Source organism: Triturus cristatus, chromosome 11, assembly GCF_964204655.1.
Source record: "Triturus cristatus chromosome 11, aTriCri1.1, whole genome shotgun sequence".
Lineage (NCBI taxonomy): Eukaryota > Metazoa > Chordata > Amphibia > Caudata > Salamandridae > Triturus > Triturus cristatus.
The window spans coordinates 467,187,208-467,206,742 of record NC_140594.1 but is presented as its reverse complement, the minus strand read 5'-3'; positions in this window follow the sequence as shown (position 1 = coordinate 467,206,742).

Here is a 19,535-nt window from a genome sequence, read left to right as displayed (position 1 = left end):
CATCGTTACTCAATCCTCCCTTTATATACAACTCAAGCAAATGAAATGCTGCGCAAACTATACATCATTCCTCATTATAGATGAGTTATCAACTCTTCCCCAGCGTTTAAACCATTAGGCGATTTAGTCTTGAGTTCGATAATATATCTAGATTCCAGACGCCGTAAAGCTTTTTCTCTGTCTCCACCCCTGATATCATTCGGGATACAATCTAGACAAAAGAATTTCAGAAGAGTTCTATTGCTATTATGGTGAATGGCAAAGTGGCGTGCAACAGGGTAGTTCTCATCCTTGTTCGCAATGGCTCTCTGGTGTTCCAGTATGCGCATTTCAACCGCATTCATGGTGCTGCCAATATAACGGTAGCCACATGGACATTCTAAGCAGTATACAACATATGTTGTGGTACATGTCATAAACTTAGAGATCTTATTATGGGACTTTCTTCCAGGAACCTCATAGGTCAAAGTTCTTCTACTGGTGCCACACGCTTCTCATTTCCCACATGGGAATGAACCTTGAAGGTTCTGTAATCCTGAGGAAGAAGGTGGTTTCCTTAAATGACTTTGTACTAGTTGATCTTTTAACCTCTTCCCTGCTCATGACGGAATCACTCCATCATGAGCCACGGGCGCCGTGTGCTCATGACGGAGTGGTTCTGTCATGCTGCGGCCGTTGGCGGCCGCTCCGCCCACGCGGCACTGATTCCCCGCCTGTGCGGGCGAACAATGCAAGTGGGTGGAGTCGTGACGGAACCACTCCGTCATGAGCACAGCTCGCCCGTGACTCATGATGGAGTGGTTCCGTCATGAGCATGGCGGCGCCGCGCTGACCCCAAACCCCCCCAGCGCCGCGGCGGAATTTGTGCCGCGGCGAAGGGGTTAAAGATCTTGATTTTCTGAATGTTATTTGCGGATAATCAGTTAGATCATTGCCTATAATGCTATCGGATTTCAGAATTTTCCAATTCCTGCATAATATAGCTCTTATGTTACTAGCTGATGATGAATAGGAGGTAATCAGTCCCAGACTTTCTGTGTCATTCTTATTGACACAAGTGTCTCCTAGTAGGGTCGGTCTGTCCACATTTTTAACTTTTAATTGTGCAGCCTTTAGCACCTTCAATGAATATCCCCTTGCTCTAAAACGTCTTATGCTGCCATTGGCTGCATGGTCAAAGTCCCCATCCATTGAACAATTTCTTTTTATTCGTAGTAGCTCCCCGTACGGGATACTACTCACCAAATTTGCCGGATGGCTACTGTGACCATGCAAAATAGAATTACCAGCTGTGGTCTTTCTATACAGGGCTGTTTGGATCGTTTCTGACTCCACAAAAACTCTGATGTCCAAGAAGCTTACCTCTTTTCTGCTCATTTCATGGGTAAATCTTAAATTCAGGTTATTTTCCTTAAGGGCGGTGATATACTCTTCTGCTGATTAATCAGACCCCTTCCAAATAATGAAGAGGTCATCGATATATCGACGCCAGCAAATCACCTGGTCTACCCATCTACTGTTGTCATCTGCCCAGGCCACCTGCTTCTCCCACCAGCCTACGAACAAGTTTGCATAGCTGGGGGCGAAGCAGGTGCCCATAGCTGTGCCCATTATCTGTCGGTACCTCTGATTTTGGAAGGTAAAAATATTGTTGTTCAAACAAAATGAAATAAATTCAAGTAGCATTTCACTGTGTTCCAAGTGTCTTATTGAGCGCTGCCCCAAGAAGAACTTCGCTGCTGCCAGTCCATCCTGATGTCTTATACTGGTATATAGGTTGCAATCATCAAGTGTTATCATTACAAAGTCTTTTTGCCAACCTATGTACTGTATTTGCCTAAGGAAATCCTTAGTGTCTCTGGTATACGAGCTCATCTGAACAACCAAAGGTGCTAAAAAATGATCAATGAATCTTGACATGTTTTCGGTCAAGCCTCCAATAGATGACTCAATCGGTCTTCCAGGTGGGTTGGTTACATCCTTGTGCACCTTTGGCAGATGATAGAACGTAGGCATTTTAGGATGCTTGTTTTGCAAAAATAATAGTTCTTCCTTGGATAGTATTCCTCTTTCGAACCATTTACCAATCAGATTAGCATCCTTCTGAATGCTGATCTTATATTCCTCTTCTGTAGTGAGGACATAATTAGCCTCATCCTGTAATTGGCGGAGGGCTTCTTTGCAATAGTCCTTATGGGCTTGTATAACGACGTTTCCGCCCTTATCTGATGGTTTGATTATAATGGAATTATCCTGCTGTAAATTATATATTGCCTTCCTCTGGTTCAAAGGTAAATTCCACTTCAGTTTATCTTTACAGTCTCCCTCTTTATTTCTTAATTCTTTAAGCTCCTGGATCACTGCTTCTGAGAAAATGTGAATGGCATCAGTTGGTAGTTGGGGACAGAAACGTGAGGGTGGTTTAAAAGGGGTTTGTTCCCCAATTTGAATTATCCCCATGTCCGCTACCCCCATAGAATCATCTCTTAGAGATGATGGTTGGGAACTGCTTTCATTTCCCAGTTCCTCCAACACTGCCAAAGTCTCCAAATCACGAATGTTCATTTCTCCTGGTTCTTGTTCCATTGATTGGGCTCCTCTTATATTAATCCTTGTTTGATCGCCTGGATTTTTTAATTTGAAGAACTTCATCAACTTCAATTTCCTGACAAATTTGAATAGATCTATTTGTGTTTGAGTATATTCGTAATGGCTGGTGGGACAAAAGGTTAAACCCAATCTAAGTACATTCTCTTCATCTACAGTTAGAGTCCTTGGAGAAAGATTTATTATAGTTAGGGCGTCTTCTACTTCTGATTGAATCGTCCCCTTCGGTTCCTGGTAGACTTCGTTCCATTTCTTGTGTTTTCTTCCGCCCCTCCTTTTGATGCGCTTGTGCTTGCTGATTGTTCCGGGGGGCGACCTTTTCCCCCTCTCAACCATGATTGTCTGATGAGGTCAAATTCCTTGCGAAAAGAAGGTTGTTGTACTTGTCGTTGAGCAATATTTGAGCCCTGTTCTTCTGATTGCTCGGCACTAGTTACCTCAGATTCAGAGGTTTCTCTAACCTCCACCGGTTTGCCTGACCTCGCTCTCAGATTACGGCGTGGTACATCATATCTCCTTGCAAAGGTTAGAATCCTTCCCTTTTCGTAGTCTTGAGCATCTCGGTCAAACTTCTGTTGTTTTCTCAATTGCATCTTTTTTTCATAGATGGCTAATCTTTTCTTCATTAATTCCTTCTCTTCGTCATGTTTAATCTGGTCTATTGATTCCAGAATTTTCTTTTCCAAAAGCTCTATATCTTTCAATGCCTTCTCATGATCTTTCCATGCAAATGTGATTAGAATTTTTAACATCCCCTCAGAAGAATGGGCTGTAAACTCCGCCCACTCTGTCAGTAAATCCGGATCTGGATTTTCATAAAATGGGATTGTATATATGCGGAGACCTTGTGGAACTCTGCTAACTTCGACATAATGTTGTAAAGAGGTGGCCTCCCACCATTTTCTGATTTCTCTTTCATATAATCTCTCTAGTTGTTGGTCTTGTATTCTAGTGTTATTTTGCGCAGCATCCTGTGTTTGAGTCGTGCCCTGTGTCTCTGCTCCAGGGAGGGCTTTGAACATCCCAGTCGCCGCCTCCCGACGTGCCGATTCACTAAACATCAGTGAATATTTAAATTTGTATTGTAATGCGATCATTGCACTTCTAACTCGCTAATGCCGCTTTATGAAAACGATGCCATCGTCTCCTACCTTCAAGTTGTGAATCACTTAAAGGTCTTTGCTTCGTTAGCTCGGAGAAGGCGTTGTTGCTTGAGGCTTCCAGCGGCGGTGCGGGTTCGTTTCAATTTTCGTAGCTCCAAAGTTTCGCCAACTGAAACCCATTTATATATATATATATATTAACTGAACAACCCACAGGTTTCAGGGATGGTATAGTTTGGGATTAACATTTAAAAAACATTCAAAATTAATTGAAAAAACACAGGTTTCATGGACTTCATAGTCATGCTGACATTTCACTTGTACAAAACCAGAAACATTCAGCCATTATAGTTAGCTGAGCTAACTATAACTCGCGCCCCTGCAATGCACTGGTGATGACATCACTCATAATATGGTCAGTGACATCGCTGATAACATCACTGATGACATCTCAAATGACATAACATCACTGATGACATCTCAAATGACATCACTGATGACAACATTCAGTGACTGAGTGTATGTAAAATGTTAAGAATTATATATATATATATATATATATATATATATATATATATATATATATATATATATATATATATATATATTCACTGAAAAAACCATAGGTTTCAGGGGTGTTATAGTTAGCTGGACTTTTCACTTGTACAAAACCATTGAAATTCCCCCGTTATAGTTAGTTCAGCTAACTATAACTTGCGCGCCCGCAATGCACTGCTGATGACGTCACATATTACATCACTCATGACATCTCAAATGACATCACTGATGACATCACTGATGACATCATCCAGTGAATGTGTGTTTTTCTGAAAATTAAATATGTTTTATATATGTATATCTCAAGGTCGATGGAAGAATAAATGGGTATATAAGTGTCTAAATGGATGATTTGTTTTTGAAAAATTGATTGTGTAACTGACTGATTAAGTGTATCATAGTGAATACATGGCTTAGTGAGTAATGTTTAAATATGTAAATATCTGTATCAGTCTCTCACTTTGTGTATAAGTGGCTGCATGGGTTGGTGAGTAGCTACATGGGTGTCTATATAGGTTATTAGTTGGTTTTTTGGTATTAGTCTGAGTATCTGCATGGTTCGGTGGGGGGTATTACGTAGTGCATAGGTGCATGAATGAGTGACTCACTGTTTGTATGGGTTGAACACAGCATGTGTGCAGGACTGTATGGGTGGATGAGTGTGTGTATGGGTGTGTTAGTGAGTGAATGACTGTCTCAATAGTGTCTTTATGAGTAACTACATATGTTTTAAACTAGTATATGTGACTATTGGTGTATATATGTGAGTATATGTGAGAGTGAGAGATTGAAAGAGTTCCTGTATGAATAAGTATGTGTTTCTTTAAGTGATTGTTTAAAAGACTAAGTATGTGTAAGTTTCCGTAGAAGTAAGTATGGTGATGTGTGTATAACTGTATATGCAAGTAAATGTATGTTTGATTCTTTATTAGCATGAGTGACTATGTGTGTGAGTAACTCTATGGATGAGTGGCATTGTGTAACAGGATGTATAGGTGTATGAGTACATATGATGAGTGAGTACATGTATGAGTGACTGTATAGGACTGTTGGTGAATGAGTGTATGTGTATGTGGATCTTAGAATTACTGAAGAGGTTGTTGTAACTGGTATTGGTATGTCCATTGTTTTGAAAATTTTAGTCTCTATTTTTGAATGTGTGTATCAAAGGTTATATTAGGGTGAGAGGAGGTCTGCCACTCTATCACAAGGATGATGTCATCAGTGATGTCATCAGTGATGTCATTTGAGATGTCATCAGTGATGTCATGAGTGATGTCACTGACCATGTCATGAGTGATGTAATATGTGACGTCATCAGCAGTGCATTGCGGGCGCGCGAGTTATAGTTAGCTGAACTAACTATAACGGGGGAATTTCAATGGTTTTGTACAAGTGAAAAGTCCAGCTAACTATAACACCCCTGAAACCTATGGTTTTTTCAGTGAATTTCTGAGGTTTTTTAAATGCTAATTCCTAACTATAACGTGCCTGAAACCTATGGTTTTTTCTGTGAATTTCAAAGGTTTTTTAAATGCTAATTTCTAACTATGCCTACAGAGATAGGACATGTGAAGAAAGAAGAAAAAATGCACAGAAAGAAACAAAAGAAGTGCAGAAAGAAGCAACAGAAGTCCTCAAATACGAAGATAAGTGCAGGAAGAAGGATAACGTGCAGAAAGAACAAAAAGAAGAGCAGAAAGAAGCCTTGTTGCAAAATCATCCTGTACCCTCAACTTTTTCAGACGGATACTGGTGGTAACTGAGTCTGACTAACCAGTCCTAGAGCCAGTGCTATTTTAAAAGACACTTAGAATACAGTGAAAACACCTACATACACTAGGGAACATTATGCGTTGGGGTCCCCCTGTGATTAGCATGACCTCCTCTGTAAGCCCCTAGTATATAATAGGGCATGGGGATTAAAACTACCTCTTAAAACAGGCCACAGGGTGTTTTTGCACACGTTAACTCAGGCCCCGTCCCCTCCATTCACCACTGTGTAAACACGCCCTGTGTCCATTTTTAGTTGGGAGATTAAGTTCATTTGAATCCTGAGGGTCCCTAGGGTCCAACTAGCCCACTAGGTACCTCCAGTAAGTGCCACAGAGCTGCGTTGCAGAGAGGTGTAAAAAGTGGCACGGCCTGGACCACCTCTCTGCAATGCAGCTCAGTGGCGCTTACTGGAAGCACTTGGTGGGCTAGTTAGCCCCCAGGGGCCCTCAGTATTGAAGGGAAATTATATCCCCAATTTAAAACGTGCCATAGTGCGTGTTTGCACACGTCACCTCAGGCCCCGTCCCCTCCCTTCACCACTGTGTAAACGCGCCCTGTGGCTGCTCTAAGTTGAGAGATTAAGTCCCCTTGAATCCTAAGGGTCCCTAGGGTCAAACTAGACCACTAGGTACCTCCAGTAAGCGCCACAGAGCTGCGTTGCAGAGAGGTGTAAAAAGGGGCTTGGCCTCAGAACACCTGGCTGCAGCGCAGCTCCCTGGCGCATACTGGAGATGCCTGTTGGGGGCGCGTTTGCAGAGTGCTGCACGGAGGGGGCATGGCCTCCGGCACGATGCCAGTCTTTTATTTATTTTAGTTTTTTAAGAAGGGGGGCTGTTTGGTTCCCCTTCTTATTCTAATTTATTGGCCCTGATGACCCCAGGGCCAGTCTCCTAATTATATTTTTTTGACCCCAATCCCCAGGGCCGGCCACTGTTTTTTATTATTTTTAAAAAATATATATTTATAGACACACCTAGGACATGCTGGACAAACCGTACGTACCTATCACCATGACGATTTGCGTGATATTCATTAAAAGGCGACTATGCATGCAATGAATCCACGTGGAATGTATTTACACCACTAGTGAAGCTCTGACATGTCTGATGCCCTACCGTGCCTAATCCTGGTAGACACCCTTGTCGTTTATTTATACAAACATGGGTAGCTATTGACGGGCACATTTAATACACATGCACACCAAGCCATTCAAAGGGGATTCGACAAAAATTCGACCAAAACTATGCAAGAAACCCCCCTCACGGTTAATAAAACACACATCCACTGCCGGATGTGTAATACTTTTTATTTTACTCTCTGGAAAGGGGACGAACATCACTTGAGAGTCACAGCGTGCTCCTGACAGAGCCCAATGCTGTGTCACACCCACCATTGCCTGCCGAGTGCCACACACCTCTGTGTTGTATTCCACTAGCTAGTGCATATGCTATGACACTCTCTAGCCCATGTGCACTGTAACACCACCCCGTGAATATGTCATGCCACACTTGTCTTTGCACGGGTTATATTGCCCCATCTAACGTGCCTTTCTCGATGCCTATGTTATAACGCACAGTGCTATGCCATACATATTACAATCTGGGATCCATATCTTTGTCACAGTGCATATGCAACGTTACACTCCCCAGCACATATTTTATATTACAACTTTAGAGACTAGTTAGGTTACACAACACTGCCCTGTGCATATTACACTCCAAGGCGCATATCGCATAGCACACGCTAGTGCCTGTGCTATCTCGCGCTCTCCAATGAATCTGTCATTGCGCACAATGTATTGCATATTATATTTCACGCCCGGTTCATCTTATATCACACTTTTTGGTGCATAGTTTATACCATACACTATATCTAGTTTTCATTTTCAATCGTGCTCTCAGGACTATGTTCTATATAACACTGTGTTCACCTACCCTTTTCACGGGCATTACATTTTGCGATAGGGGGTGGAGGGTCAGGGGGTGTTTCTGCCAAGTGAGCCCGGAGTCACAGTCACAAACGTCCTCTTCTTCCTGAATAAAAGTGAGATTATGCTGCATACTTGTTCATATTTTAAGTAGTTCGCACAGACACAATGTTTTAAAAACAATAAAGTTCCTAATACCCGCCTTCTCTGAACAGTTAGCTTGCTGCCCCATCCCCTTCCTCCCTATCCTCTGTTGTGTGAATCCATGGACTAGCCTCCTCCCTCCTGCCATGCATGGTCTGATGTGCTGCCACTGCCCTCAATTTAGTATGATGTACCAGTCCACTCCTCCTGCCCTCCATTGCCCAATTCTATGCCCCATCATTGACCTCCTGCTTAAACTCTGTGCTTAGCTTGCTGCCCCTATTCTCCTTCCCCCTGCCCTCCGATGTCTTTGTGCATGCCCCTGCTCCATCCTTTTTGCCCACCATGTCCCATGGACCTGCCACTCCTATCTACTCTGAGTGTTCTGTTGAGCTGCCACTCCCCTCCCACCTGCCTAGCATTGTCAGATGACTGTAACCTGTCCCTGCCACCTCCACCCTGCCTGTCCACATGCCATGCCCCTATCCTCTTCCTCCTGTCCTACATGGTCCATTGTACTGCCACACCCTTCTGCCCTCCCTGGTCTGTTGTGCTGCAACTGCTCCTCCTGCCTGCCCCGTGTGGTCTGTTGTGAGGTCCCTTCCCCTGAACTTTCTTGTCTGCGCACAGGTCCTGACCCTCCCTTCTATCCTCCATCGTCCTTTGTGCATGCCCCTCCACCCTCCTTCTTGCCCATCATAGCCATTGTGCTGCCACTAACCCTCCCACTTGCCATGCATGGTCTTCTGTGCTGCCATGGACCCTCCCACCTTCCCTGTGTGGTCAGTTAGCTGCCCCTGACCCCCTCCCACCTTCCCTCCATGGTCTGTGTGTATGCCATCACAGTCTCACTGTTGCTCTTCATGGTGTGTCTTGCTTCTAGTGCCCATCCTGCCTGACCTCCATGGCTATCTTGCTGCTCCTGCCCTGCCCCCTTGCCCCCAGCCCTACTCCCTCCCTCCTGGCTTGTCTGTTCCATTGTAATTCCCCTGATCCGTCCCTCCTGCCCTTTATGGTCTGTTATGCTGCAGCTTTCTCTCCTGTCTGTCCATTATGGTCAGCTAGCTACCATTGCCTCTTGCCCCTCTGTTCTCTGTTGTCCATGTGCATGGTCCTGTCCCCTCCCTCTTGCTTTCTATGGATTGTTGTGCTGCACTCCCGTCCTGCATGCCCTGTGTGGTGTATTGTGCTGCTGCAAACCCTGATGCCTGCCCTGCAGGGTCAGTTTGGTGCGCCTCTCCATGTCCCTCCTGTCCTCTGTTATCCAAGTCCATGTCCCTATCCCATTTCCTTCCATGATCCAATGTACCATACTTGCGAACATTTTGAACTTGGTAAGAGGGAGATTTTGAAAAAAAACTGGGGTATTGATTTTCCCCTTTGAGTTACATTGAAAAAGAGGATATTGTAGACAGGAGACAGATCAAATAAAGCCCATTTGAGCTTAAAAACATTGGACGTTTCCTGGCTGAATCGGGTCTGTTGGCATGTATGGTTGTACTACCATTGCCTCTTCCTTCTGCCCACAATGGTCTATTACATTGCCACAGCCTTGAAGGAGGGTAGATTTTGTATCACAGGGGGCCCCTGGCCCGTTCTGTCCACACCTGAAGTATGAGACCCTTGTCCTTGCCCTGCCAGCTGCATTTGTAGGCCGTATTAAATTGACCAGCGGGTCCTGTGTTGCTATATAATTATCCTGAGACATCCTTACCACTCAGCCAGCATAAAACCCCTGTGTAGGCCCTTCTGTTCAATATGTAGGCCTCTTTGTTAAATTGACCATAGCTCTGCAATTTTAGTGTATAGCAGTCTGAAGGCAGGTCTGCGAGGCCTTCTGATCCAAACTAGTAGCCCCCACCCTACCCGAGTGCTCCGTGCTCGGTATCAAAGTTCAACATCCCCCTGAAGCTGTCGACATACAGTAGGCTGCATCCTGGACTGGTACTTGCTTCCTGGGCAGGTTTCCTGCTTTTAAGGAAGTGGCAACCGCAGAGCGTCAAGTTAGGAGAACTGAGGAGATTTTATACATGAATATATTGAATTCCCGTACAATACCCATTATTTTCTGCTTGCTCTATGGAACTTACGATAAGCGATTGGCCTGAGAGACTGACCTTTTCACCCAGTCCATTGTCAGCATTAAGTGGGTAAATGACGAAATGTCTGGTAAAATCTGCAGACGAAGCTTTTGGGTAGCATACGTAGGTAGATGTAGCGTGCAAAGGAGCCCACAAAATGATATAAAAAGGGAGCACCCACAGATATCAACGGACTACCTCGCCGTCTGTATGTAGGTTAACAGGCAGTGCAGGTTTTCCCCAAGAGCTGGGAGCTCTTGTCTTCCTTTGCTTAAAATGTCTTGCTCTGCTTTGCTTGAAGTATCTTATTCTATTTTACCTATATGAAATGTCATGTTATGTTTAACCATTGTTCTCTTTACTTTTGCATTTAAAAGATTTTGTATTGTAATTGCAGGAATGCTTGCTCTAAGAGTAAACGTGAGTGTTCCTAGGTAACATTTTCCTTGGTGTAACTTGTTTCTCATGATGCATTTATAGATGTGTTTTCTCTCTCTCTCTGTCAGTACATTAATTGAGATACAGAGAATATTATGACAGCTGTATGATTATCTGGATTCTGTATTTTGTACTTTATGTCTCTATTCTGCGGTTTCTTTGAAGTTGCATCTTCTCATTAAACTGCCATTGTATTCTGCCTCCAATTCCATGTCTCATATGTCTGTTTTCTTCATTTTTGGAGCAAGCGTTCCTAGGCACCCCGGCTCAAATTAAGGTACCCCTTTTGTCCCTGACTCACTCTCCTGCTCAGTTCTGTGGTGGCTCCCGGGGATCTGGGGACCGCCCCTAGCTTCCTTGACCCGTAATAGATCTTCCCTCCAACAGCCTCTCTTGCAAGTCCTGTATTGTTGGTTTGTTGCCCCTGCCCCCCTTTCCACTGCCCTCCATAGTCTGTTGTGCTTCCACGGCCCTTCCTGCCTGCTCAGTGTGGTTAAATTGTTGCCTTTGCACCCTCCTACCTGCCTTCAATTTTCAGAGTCCGTGCCCCTGGCCTCTGCCTCTCAACAGTATCCTAATGAACAACTAGATTGCTAACATTCTATATTTATTACAAAAGTGTGGAACGCCTGACATCATCTTGATGTAATCAAAACTGTAATACCTAGAGCATTTCCTTTAGAAATTACATATATGAGAGGGTCTTATTGGCATCAAAATTATGGTTAGTGCTCTAAAAGACTAAAATAAGGACATATTTTCTGAGTTTTCAAATAGCGACAAAGCACTTTTAAATTATTTGTTATCTTTATGTTTTTTTATCCAGTTGACCACTTGATTAAATGTTGCACTTAGGGGAGAGGATGTGGTGTTACTTCCAGAACTGCAGACTTTGCAACTGGGGAACCAGGTTGAAGTTTCTGCTTCAGCTCGACATTCTGTGATTCTGGTCAAATCACTTAGTCTCCCCATGTCTACAACCAAAATGAATTTGTTCTTGTGTGATGTAACCAATGCTCATGTAAAGCACTCCAATACCTGACAAGTCTGCACTATATAACACTGCAAAAACACAAAATAATAAGTGTTTTGCACACTTCTGTCATTGGGCTATATTTGGGCTACATCTGGGTGATTTTGGGCTACATTTGGGCTCTTTTGTCTCCGGTGGCCATCTTGGGAGATTTATTTGTTATGAAGTTTCCTAATTTCCTCATGTACTGCAGTCTCCTCAGTAGGAAATGCTTTCAGTTTTTTACTTTGATTCCATCATGAAGGTATCCAGATATGTCACACATTTGCCATAAATTCTGAATGTTAGCACTCTAGTTGCTCATTAGATCACTGTAGTAAAACTACTGCACCATGGAAGTCTGCTCCTGGTATTAAAAGTGCATGTTTCAGTCTGCATGTCAGAATGTTTTAATGAAATAGAAGAGGATTTGAGAAGTCACTCAAAATGTGCCCTCATTTTCTTTCTTCAGCATTAATCATAATTTCTATGGCAAAATGAACCTCCTCATTGTGTTCCTTTTTAAATTAAATGTTTTAAGTGTTACCAGTTTATTCCAATCAAGATGGCTTCAGGTGTGCCATACTTTTGTCATAATGAAGACAGTAAGCGCTCTAGTTGTTTTTAAGAACATTCTGGGACATTCTGTCATTGGGCTATACTTGGGCTACATCTGGGTGATATTTGGGCTACATTTGGGCTCTTTTGTCTCTGGTGGCCATCTTGGGAGACTTATTTGTTATGAAGTTTCCTAATTTCCTTATTTACTGCAGTCTCCTCAGTAGGAAATACTTTCAGTTTTTTACTTTGATTCCATCAAGAAGGCATTCAGATGTGTCACACATTTGCCATAAATTCAGAATGTTAGCACTCTTTTTGCTCATTAGATCACTGTAGTAAAGCTACTGCTCACCAGGGAAAACTGCTGCTGGTATTGAAAGTGCATGTTTCAGTCTGCATGTCAGAATTTTTTAATGAAATAGAAGAGGATTTGAGAAGTCACTCAAAATGTGCCCTAATTTTTCTTTCTGCAGCACTAATCATACTTTTTATGGAAAATGAACCCCCTCATTTTGTTCCTTTTTAAATTAAATGTTTTAAGAGTTACCACTTTAATCCAAGCAAGATGGCTTCAGGTGTGCCATACGTTTATCATAAGTAGGACTGTTAGCGCTCTAGTAGTTCTTTGGAACACTCTGGGAAGCTGCAGTAGAACACAAAGGAATCAACTGACAGTCTCTGCCCTTGTTGGATGTACATGTTTTACTGAGAATGTCAGACTTCATTCTCACATGACTGAGAAAGATAATGTGAATTTACAGAAAATAAACTCTCAGTTTAGCCTATAGATCACCTTCCAAACCTCTGTGGTAAAAGCATGAGAAAATATTTTTCTCTCAATCATGATATCCCAGCAGAAGGCTTTTTCACATGGTGAAATCACCTTAGAACATACCACAATTCCTAAAATGAGTATGGTACCATCAACAAATGATTTATAATGTAACTAAAGTCTTAAAACCTTCTATTAACTGCAATGCTTTTTAATGAGGTGCTATCATGTATATTGGTCCCAAGATGGCTGCCAACACTTCTTGGATGAAGTGCTGACAGCCAATCAGATCTCAGGATGAGATGTTTGGTTAGGCTCCGCCCACATATATATATGCTTTTAAATGCTATTTTCTCAGGAAATACTGAACAGATTTACACCAGACCTGCAAAAGGCACTTCCTTGACCTTATGACTACCTCTCTGCCAAATTTCAAGTAATTCTGTTCAGCCGTTCGGGCTGTAGCTGTGTCTAAAGGTCCTATGGAAAAATGCATGGGGAAAACGCGTTTTGGGACCCCCCTTTTTTCTCGGCCCCTGCTTGACGAATCCCCCCGAGACTTACAGGGTAGGAGCGGAGCGTAGCGCCCCACCTATTTTGAAAATTTCGCGAGGATTCGTCGACCGGCGCCAAAGTTATTCCAAATAGAATGTTGCGGATTTCCTATGGAAACAGGGTCCTAACTATAACTACCTACTGGCGACCGCCAGTAGGTAATATATATATATATATATATATATATATATATATATATATTTATATATATATATATATATATCAGGATTCGTCTCCGTTACAGCATCTACCTTTTTTAATGCTTCGCATCGAGGCAAGGACACAGCAGCACAGCCAGGTTTCACAACAATCCTTGTTTTAATTAAGTGACACGAGACCAAAGCGTTTCAGCAGTAGCATTCAACAGTGTCATTGAGTTTTACATGTGCAGAGAGTGCTTTTAAAGGGACAATTCCCTTATCTCCACCACCATTAAAAACAAAGACTAGATTGCTGCCTTCCTTTCAGTTACAACAACAATCTTGTATTGATTATCATACATTTCTCTGGATCTCCCACAACAAATTTCAAAATTAATTGAATATGCATTTGCAGGCGGAATTTTTATTCTCATTTTCCCATATTTTTTGTTTTCCGTGTTTTTTATACTTTTTCTGAATTTACAGAAAAGTACCCATTTGTAACTGAAGAAGTCAAAAATTTTGTATAATAATCATTGAGCTCGATACTAAAACACCTTTCGGGCTCAACACAACGGAAGATATGCACAACTTCCTATAAAAGTCCAGTGACTAAGATAGCAAAAATATCACCTTGTTGTGCCTCTTTTCATATTTACTCTGTGTCTAGGCATGGGTCTCTACCTCCTTGCCTCAAACCATATGCTTTGGTGGTTTTGGGTCTGGAGGTACGTGTTACGAAATACTAGCAATTCTATATTCTGTGATTATCTATCTAGATTTGTTATATTAGCTGCTGCCTCACATCATGAAAACAATTGAGAGAGAAAAAAACACACCCACTTCACTACATTATTCCAATATCCTAATTTTAGGTAATATTGAGATCCTATCGGTATGTAGTACTTGATGTATGAGTTTTATAAACAGTTTTATATTCAATATATTTATTGCGGATTTGCACAATGTCTTGAATTGCACTTTTGCACTTTAGTACTTCATTCATTGCACTTTTAGGCACTATTGCACTTTATGTAAAATATTTATACATATTAAATTATTAAATTATATACAAAAAAATATATATAATGTTTTTTTATAAAAAAAATATTAAAAATAGTTATTATTCATGTCGATAGGAAATATTAGAATACATTCGGAGAGGACTGGTACGACTAGATTTATTTAACACTTGCTATCACTGCGTTTTGGATTTTATCCAGATTATATCTATGGAGTAGTGTCAAAATACATAGCTGACTATATTTGCACGTATATTTATTATTCTTCTACTGTGTATGATTTACATTTCACATTAGATTTGTCTTGAATTGCCCATGTATCACATATGTTCTTATTTTCAACATAGATGATGGAAAACTTATATGTATATATTATTTCTCTATGTGTTCCGAGTTTACTACAACCAAATGTATTTAAACTTTGTATATAGTGCTTAACTCAGTATACTGGGCCATACTTACTTTTGATTATGTTTGTAATTGAATTACGTGCATTTATTAAGAGTCTGTTTTTCCGCAGGAAGGTGCAAATGTAATACGATAGTATGTCTTCTATTTCCTCTCCACCATGTGATGGGTGTGTTTGTCTTTTTAAATCGCGTCATACGCAAAGTTTGTCCCATGTGATCAAGCCACTTCGGTGGCGAAACGCGTCATGACAGAAGGGAGACTCTTATACTTTTTGTAATAAAGAGTGTTCACCGACGAAGAGGAGTTCGTGTATTCTTGTTTGCGCAAAACTGAGGAATACTGCGTGCCTATATATATATATATATATATATATATATATATATATATATATATCAGGATTCGTCTCCGTTACAGCATCTACCTTTTTTAATGCTTCGCATCGAGGCAAGGACACAGCAGCACAGCCAGGTTTCACAACAATCCTTGTTTTAATTAAGTGACACGAGACCAAAGCGTTTCAGCAGTAGCATTCAACAGTGTCATTGAGTTTTACATGTGCAGAGAGTGCTTTTAAAGGGACAATTCCCTTATCTCCACCACCATTAAAAACAAAGACTAGATTGCTGCCTTCCTTTCAGTTACAACAACAATCTTGTATTGATTATCATACATTTCTCTGGATCTCCCACAACAAATTTCAAAATTAATTGAATATGCATTTGCAGGCGGAATTTTTATTCTCATTTTCCCATATTTTTTCTTTTCCGTGTTTTTTATACTTTTTCTGAATTTACAGAAAAGTACCCATTTGTAACTGAAGAAGTCAAAAATTTTGTAACCATGAGGAAGATTTAATTTGACAAAATAAGTGTGAGAATGAAATTAGGATTAGAAATAGGAGAGTATTTAAGGATTAGCGAGATGGAGACCTGATTTCCAAGTACATATCCAAATTAGTTTTTTGTTTGCTTTTTAATTTTTTCGTTGTTGTTTTTTCTATTTTACAGTGTCTTTTCACTAAAATCATAATATGAATAACATTTGGAATGGCTTCCCCACATCACTGTGTGTCTCAATCTCCATTTCATCAATCCATATATCTCTTAAACTAATTTCCTGTTTTTCTTTCCTTTTCTCAATGCATGCTTGTTTTTATGTATAAGGAGTAATGTGCATAAGGAGTAATATATATTACTGTACCTCACCAGGCTTTAGTAATAATGTGCACTTCGATTGTATACATTTTTACTGTGTAAAATCACTTATACTTTTCTCTCTCAGAGAGCAGTCCATTGTATAGGGTTTCTTTATGTTGCTGATTCTAGAAAGCTTTCATCAGTATCGAAGCATATTGAATCCTGTGCCAAAAACCGCCAATATAAAATGTCTAGAGCTGCACATTATCGTAAGCAAATTATTCTTCTAGGTGAAATTCATGATCTCTGTGCAAATTTGCATAAAGTTCTTTAAGTATTACTCATTTTCTCACAAAACAATATTTTACGCCAGGGTCAAAGGAGAGAGGAGAAAAGATAGATGTACATAACCAAATCTCCTCCTATACATAAAGAGTAACATACAGTACTGTGTCTGATAACATTCTATTAATAAAGTGCATCTTCATTGTAAACAATTTCATTCTTCTCTACAGAATCACAGATAATATTTTTTCTCAAGAACAAATCCTTTGTGGAAATTTGCCTGAAGTGCTAATCTTTATAAACACTCCTATGTGCAAAGGAAATGCATTTGAACTTGTGCAAAAAACCACAAATAATATCTATTTGGAAAAATCCCAAATGCCCAATATTTTTCATTATGAATCGATAAGTCTTCTGAGTAGAAACAAAATCCTCTGTGAAAGTTTACATACAGTGCTTTGCTTTGGTTCTCATCCCATCAATATAATAATTTACCTCGAGGTCAAAATGGACCATAGTGAGAGGAGATCAATCCCCACTTTCATAAATATACTTATAAATGAATGTGCAGCTTTGTATCAGCATTTAGTCCATGATGTATTTCTGGACCCATCAATCAATCAATCAATCAGTGACACTTGTAAAGCGCGCTACATACCCGTAGGGTCTCAAGGCGCTGGGGGGGGGGGGAGGGGGGGGGTGCCGCTACTGCTCGAACAGCCAGGTCTTCAGCTTCTTCCTGAAGGAGAGGTGGTCTTGGGTCAGGCGCAGGTCGGTAGGGAGGGAGTTCCAGGTCTTGGCGGCCAGGTAGGAGAAGGACCTTCCTCCTGTAGTCGCTCTTCGGATGCGGGGGACGGCGGCGAGGGCGTGGTTGGCTGAACGGAGGTGGCGTTTGGGAGCGTGGAAGTTGACTCGGCTGTTGAGGTAGCTCGGGCCTTGGTCGTGTAGGGCTTTGTGTGCGTGGGTGAGGAGGCGGAAGGTGATTCTTTTGTTGACGGGGAGCCAGTGAAGGTCTCTCAGATGTCCGGAGATGTGGCTGGTTCATGGGATGTTGAGGATGAGTCTGGCTGAGGCGTTCTGGATCCGCTGGAGTCTCTTCTGGAGCTTGGCGGTGGTACCGGCGTAGAGGGCGTTGCCGTAGTCCAGTCGGCTGGTGACGAGGGCCTGGGTGACGGTCTTCCTGGTCTCGGTGGGGATCCACCAGAAGATCTTCCGTAGCATGCGTAGGATGTTGAAGCACGCCGAGGAGACGTTGTTGACTTGCCTGGTCATGGAGAGGGAGGAGTCCAGGAGGAAGCCCAGGTTGCGTGCATGGTCTGTCGGTTTGGGTGCGGTGCCCAGGGCGGGAGGCCACCAGGAGTCGTCCCAGGCGGAGGGTGAGGAGCCCAGGATAAGGACCTCCGTCTTGTCCGAGTTCAGTTTCAGGCGGCTGGTCGTCATCCACTCGGCTACCTCTTTCATCCCTTCGTGCAGGTTGGATCTGGCGGCGGCGGGGTCGTTGGTCAGGGAGAGGATCAGTTGGGTGTCGTCGGCGTAGGAGATTATGCTGAGGTTGTGTTTGCGTACGATGGCCGCGAGGGGGCTCATGTAGACGACAATATAATCATTTTAGATTCTTCTGTTTGGAGTTCTTGTTCCCTGTTTCCTACTCTTGTTTTTTTATTTGTGATATATTTTATCCTATGTCCAGTTCTCTGCTTTCCTTTCATGGAACTCCCAGATGTCTTTGGCCACAGCATATTTGAAGTCCTGATACTTTAACAGAGTTTTAGTTTGTTAATAGTGCTCCAATCATATTTCATGCCACAAAAACATTCAAATACATAAATTACAAAGTCACATGTGATCCTTTTTTCTATTTCCATCATATTACCATATATTGTTTTATATTATTTTATGTTTTTTCCATAAGTAGAGGCTTTACATTTTGGACATTTACTAAAACCCTTCCTTTTGATGACAAGCCAGTTCATAGAGTTTTTCTTCAGCATTTTATCTGGTGTCATATAACTTCTCATAAGGAGGTTACTTAGGGAAGCTATATATAAATATATATATATTTTCACTGAAAAAAAACATAGTTTTCCAGCATGTTATAATTAGAAATTAGCATTTAGAAAACCTTAGAAATTCACTGAAAAAACACTCAATTTGAGGGACGTTATAGTTAGTTGGACATTTCACTCGTACAAAACCAGAGAAATTTGGCCATTATAGTTAGTTGAGCTAACTATAACTCACACCCCCGCAATGCACTGCTGATGACATCACATATAACATCAGTCATGACATGGTCAGTGACATCACTGGTGACATATCAAATGACATCACTGATGACATAATCGAGTGACTGTGTGTTTCTGCTTAGTTTAAATATGTTTTTTAAATATATAAGCACATCTGTATTGACGTATGCGTGGGTGTTTGAGTGTCTGAATAGATGATTTAGTAGGTGCGTGACTGGCTTTATAAGTGAGTGATTAAATGTGTCTGACTGAATGCATGGGTTTGTGACTAAACTGTGTAAATGTCTGTATCAGTCTGTCAGTTGGTGTGCAAGTGGCTGCATGGATTGCTGAGTAGCTACATGAGTGTCTATATGGGTTATTGATTGGTTGTCAGAGTATCTGTATGGGTGCCTGAGTATCTGTGTGGGTGGGTGGGGGTGGGTGACTCTGTGCCTAGATGTGTGAGTTGGTGATTCACTGGGTGTATGGGTTTAGGATTGTATCTGTGAAGAGCTGTATGGGTTTGGTGAGTATGTGTATGGCTGTATTGGTGAGTCAATGGATGTCTCAGTGGTACATGTGTGAATAACTGCATATGTGAAAGGCAGTATATGTGAGAGTTGGAGTATATAAATGACTATACATGAGAGTGAGTGATTGTGAGAGTGGCTGTATGGATGAGTGTATGCTTGTATCAGTGTTTGTATAAGACATTAAGTATGTGTTACTATCTGTATGAATAAGTGAGGCAGTGTGTTTATAACTGTATAGGTGAGTGA